Genomic DNA, 6,188 nt, shown 5'->3' on the forward strand with positions numbered 1-6,188 from the left:
ACTAATAAGTGAAGATTAATCTAAGATAAATGAAGAAAATAATTGATAGGAAAATCATCCTTTTAATACTTGATAACATTAATACTTTGGATCCAAAGGATATGTATATTGATGTTATCAAGTATTAAAAGTCATATTTTTGTTTCTATTTAGGTGAATGATTCATGCTACAAAAGGAATTTTTTTTTGGGGGGTTTCAATATGCTAGTAAGGCCAAAAGATTATATTTATATAATATTGCAACTTCTCTAATATCTACAAGGTAGTTAATGAACCATACAAGCTAAAGAGAAAATAAACAAATCTCATACACACATGGCGTACAAATCTAGAAGACGACATCAAATGAGAGATGTAGTTTCGGGACTTCCAAAATGTATAGTCTGAAGGTAGGTTGGAGCTTTCAGCTTTTCTAAACAATTAGGAAAAGAGAAGCATATATATAAGTGCTAAAAACGACAAATAAAACAAGGATGGTACGACCACACGTCTTTCTAAATTCTTGGCATTTAGGCTGAGACAATGAGACTGGAGCCTTTTCCTGTAATAAGCATATAATGACTGTTACGTGGCTCATTCCTATTGAAGGTTGGTCATTGTACTTGAATAAGGATCAACCAATGCAAAATATATTAAAGCAAAAGAATCCATCCATCTGTTGCCTCCTACTATTATAGGCTCACATTTTAAAATTTTCATCAAGACATTATTTGATAAATAAATAATGCTTGCATTGTAACGTCCCCAAAAAAATAATTATTATAGGAGGATGTAGTGATTTCAATAAATAAATAAAATAATAATAACAATAATAAATAAAATAATTAATTAATTTAAATAATAATTATTAATTAAATAATATAATATATAATAATAATATAATATAATAATATATAATATATATATATCTTCCTAATAGAACCCCCCCAAATAATTTCTCTCTCTCTCTCTCTCTCTCTCTCTCTCTCTCTCTCTCTCTCTCTCTCTCTCTCATTTCCTCGGCTAAACGGGCGTCGATCAAAAAACGGAAGATACCTATCGGTTCCATCCTCCGCGACTGACATTTTAACTGGAGTGGATTTGTCATAGGAGTGACGCAGGCACCACTCCTAGGATAAGGTAGCCCCTCTCTCTCTCTCTCTCTCTCTCTCTCTCTCTCTCCTTAATTTTTCCTCAAATCTTTAATCAAATCGACGATCGGACACCACCACGGGATCCTAGCTCCGATCCTCGCCATTTTAATAGGAACAGATTTTTAATTTGGGTTTCTTAGGCACCGCTCCAAGGCTAGGGTATGATAGTGGAATTATATCCATGAATTATTTTTAAAGTTTAATTAGTATTGGGAGTGTGTGGGCCTATGAAATGTTAAAATAATTGTAATTCTAGGATGTAGTTGATTGAATTAAGGAAATGTGAATTTCAAGGTTTTGAACTTTGAATGCCATGGGGCGTGGATTTATGATTGTTAGTAGGCCTTTTAGTAAGTTAGGTAAAGGGAATAAATTATAACAGTTATTTTGAAAACAACTAGTTGAATTAATACGTGAAAATGAGAATATGATATTTTGCCTAAAATTATTATGATACAAATGTCAAATAAAATTGTATGGCATATGATTTATACTGAATTGTGATGTTTTGGGATTTGCAATATGGGAAATAATGAAAAATGGTAAATAAAATTGTTTTATTAAGAATGATAAATTATGTTATATCAACGTGTATTTTACTAAGAAGTGATAGAATATGAAATATGAATATAGAAATGTTTTCTATGATAAATGAGGAAATATGAAATGATGATATGTTTTATTGAGAAATGTTGAAATACTTGAAATGAAATATATACTAAAATGTGATTACTGCAATGTGAATATTGCAATGTGAATACTGAGTTGTGAATATTGAAATGTGAACATTGAAATGTGAATGTTACAATGTGAATAATGGAATGTGAATACTGAATTGTGAAAATGGAAATGTGGAAATGAGAACCCTGATGGACTGGAGTATTTCTGAAAGCACGGTACCATTGCTAGTGGGATGATAAGTGTAACCACACGGTCTCGTGGAGAGTGTGGCGTGACAGTCGATTGAGCTAGTGAGAAGGGTAGTTTTGCCCCTAGAGTCTGGCCAAGAGTTAGGTAGACCAATCGTACTACAGACAATGGATTTCGTATTTTGATTTCTTATTTTGATCTAACTGGGTAGGCCAACTGTGGTTTAGATCTAGCCTTCGAGCCTCACAACCTTGACCATGGGGGGAAATGAGGGAAGCATGGCGTGGAGAATATCCTCAAGGCAGCCATGAGTTATAGACAACACATGTATTGGTTACCAAGGATACTCATGAGTTAGATTGTGAAATGAATATGAGAAATGGAAGAGTGTGAGTTTAATAACATAAATAACTAGGGCGAAGTAAAACTCTCTGTCTGAGGGCTTACTGAGTAAGGTGAGTGCCCTGATAAGTATCAGTTGTAGCCGCACCCGAACTATTCGGGCAATGTTACAAATGATATCAGAGCATATGGGCGTGTAATCTCCACTATCCTCGGAAATTTTTGTTGATAAATATGGGTTGCATGTGCATGAATTTGAGAAATGGAATAAAGCTTATAAAAGATTGTGTTTTATATCTATATGATTATGAATACGAATTTGTATATTTTCTCAGATGGTATTATCACTTAAATGAATATATTATGAAATAATGAAACTCATACTGTCACACACTGTATATAATTTATTCCGTCTTACTGAAATATGTCTCACCAAAATATCTAGTATTTCAGGAAACTGTGACAGACCAGGTGATAGAGTTCCGTGGTGTAGGGGAGTTGGTACACTGATAGACAAGGTGAGTATTTTATTTAGGGATACATGATTCCTAGTGTATATTGTGGGTTTTTGGTGATGTGTATGGTTGTATAGAACTCTAGGTATTTGTATTCTAGATGGTTTGTAAATATTGACTTCTGCTGTTAGGAATGTGTGTATATGGTGAACTGATTACCTGCACCCCACTCCGGGTCAAGTTATGTTTAAATGGTATTAGAGTTTTTGACGTGACCAATGTTTGATTAATATTTATTATTTATTAAAGAGGAAAAAAATGATATGAAAATCGGGGCGTCACATGCATGAAATTCATAATGGTGACGTCAAATAAGTACCACGAATTCTGCATGCACAATTTTTATGATCTACTACAATCAAGACAAATAAATAAGTGACTTGGAATTCCTTATGTAGAAGTGTTGAATTTAATAAGTATTGATAATAATTGTTGGATTGGAGAAACCCTGAAAATTATAAGTGATATTTGATTGTATTTAAATAAATGTTATTATTAGTTTTAAATATAATTTAAATTAGAATTATTAAGATTTTTAGTTAACAATTTCAATAATAATTATTTTTAATTAAAAATAATCTTGTTATTAATATACATTTACAACGTATGATTGTTATATTATTTTATGATAAAAATAATAATTTTCATTAAATTTAAAAATTTATTTTATTTTATGTGAAAATTTAAATTAATAAATGATTCTGTTAGTTTTGGTGTATTCCCAAGAGGGGGGGTGAATTTGGTATTTAAAAATTTATCTCGTAGGTTAAATTAACCAGTAGCGGTTTTACACAAACCTAGGGTCTTTCTATATAATTATAAACCCAATCAATACATGTATAACAAATAATGAATTAAACATAAAACATACATGTGCTGAAAATGAAAGTGCGAAAAATAAATTGTGGAAATATAAAACACACGCACGATATGTTATCGGGGTTTGGTCAATACTGCCTACGTCCCCGCCTCTAGCTCGCAAGCCCAAGAATTCCACTAATGAGTCACTTAACGGGTGGAGCGGCACTGATTACAACCAGGTCAATTCAAGAGGTTGACCTTAACCAACACGCCTTACCAGAATGGCGCACCTAGTTTTCCTAACCGGGTTTAAGCCAATCCGGGACTATTCCACAAGGCTAGTCTCCCTCTTTAGGCCTGTGCCTGAAATACAACCAATGTAAAATTTTCGTACAAATAAATGCTTCTTATACAAGCTGATTATGTACTACTAAGCACAGTATAATCAATGCACCTCAAGTATGTATGAATTATAAACTTGGTGCTCTATGTGTGCAATCAACACCAATATTATGGATAATCTCAAATATGCACAAGAGTGTATAAACAAGGTTTTTTTTTTATTGAAATACAATATAAAATATCTCAATGCAAGCTTAGGGTTTTAAAGATGCCAATAGAGTATTCAAGTAACCTCAAAAATATTTTCTCGAATGTATCTAGCACAAGAGTTATTTGAAATCTAACTTTATAAAATATTTTTGCACACACAAAATACAAGCCAAAATGAGTCTTGCAATAACAATGCAAAGACCCATTTAGCTATAGGATTTTTCCCACACAAGATTTATCAAATTAAATCGTTGGAGAAATCTTTGCTTACCCTTCAATATGAAAATCAAATATCTCAACAAGATTTTCAAATGCTCAAGCACAAGAGATAATTTTTGAAAAACAAGTTTTGTCAAAAATATTTTTTCTTCACAACATAAGACAAGCTTTTGAGTCTTACAATGAGAATGCAAATACTCACAAGCTTAAGAAGGTTTCCCACAAATGAATTTATGAATTAAATCACTGGGAACACCTCTAGGCTTACTCTTACTAAAATAAAAAATCAATGCACTTATATGAGAGTATAAGCACGTAAGAACTATATGGAATAACTCAAAATACTCTCTCAAAAGGGTTTTGCAATAGAATGATCAATGGAAGAATATATGACTTTTAGTGTGAAGAATATGGAAGTAGGGAAGATTTTGGCCAATAAAATTTTCAGAGAATTTTAGCTAATCTAAAACCTTAATCATTCCTTAATTTTGCAAATGAAAGACTATATATAGAAATTGGAAGAATTATAGCCATTGGGGACACATAGGAAATTATAATAATTGTTTAAAACTATTTTAATCTAATTAATCCGGTTTAAAATATTTAACCATGGTAAAAATATTAAGGCAACTTGAGAGCATCGGTCGACCGAAGGCGAGGTTCGGTTGATCGAGTATTTAAAGTTCAGTCGACCAAGCGAGATTTGAACTAGAAGTTCGGTCGATCGGTCAATAGGGTTCCAGGGCGATTTTTCTTTTCCGCGTGATTCGTTCGACCGTGAGGTTTTGAACTAGGTAATTCGGTCGACCAGACTGTTGGCTAGACACACGTGGGAATTCAGTCGACTAGGTGGTTGGCTTAAGATTTGGGCTCGGTTGATCGTATGGTCAAATGGTTGACTCAGAGGAAGTTCGGTCGACTGGGTAGAATGAACTGGGCATGGCTCGGTCCACTAGGCAGTGGTCAAATTGTTGACTTGGTCACCGATTCGGTCGACCAACAGGTTTTGTACTTGTGAAGTACGGTCGACCGAACATGCATTTTTAATGCATTTTAGTTCTGTTTCCTTATGTAATCACCTTATCCTTATAAACACATATGTTTATGCATGTATGAGTGTTCTAAGGTCATTCTAGGTCTTTTTGAAGAAACCAAAAAAATTCGACGTCGGTCGACCGAAGGGTGATCCCTAAGGTCTTTCTAAGGTCATAATTTTTTGTAGGGACATAGAGTCGTTTTAAGGTCTCTGAGCTTGTAGTTCCTACATGCATGATATGTATTAAATATTATAGACATTTTTCCTATTTACTATTACAAATCCGAATTGAATGAAAATATAAATTACAACATCAATTAATCTTTAGGGTCTTCAGGTTTCAAGCTTTTACGTGCTATCAATGTATTTGCTAATATAAGTCTGCACATGAACTAGACAACCATTAAATACTTGAGTTATGTCATTATTAAAACCGGGATATGACCCATAGGATCAACATATTCTTCGCTCCAAAAATTTAATTTATTATTATATTAATAAATAAATAAAAAAGAAGAACACAAAAAATTGAAACAATTTATGTTACAAATTGTAGTTAAATTTTTTTAAAAAAATGACATACTTTGGATTATTAATAAAAAAAAAATTGAATACACATTAAATCTCGCTAGACTAAGCAACGAGATTTAAATGATAACCCAATTGAGTGTTGACGCGTGGCAAGAAAATCTCGTTACTTAGTTCAGTGAGATTTGTTTA

The sequence above is a fragment of the Malania oleifera genome, chromosome 12, assembly GCF_029873635.1.
Source record: "Malania oleifera isolate guangnan ecotype guangnan chromosome 12, ASM2987363v1, whole genome shotgun sequence".
NCBI classification, from domain to species: Eukaryota; Viridiplantae; Streptophyta; class Magnoliopsida; order Santalales; family Ximeniaceae; genus Malania; species Malania oleifera.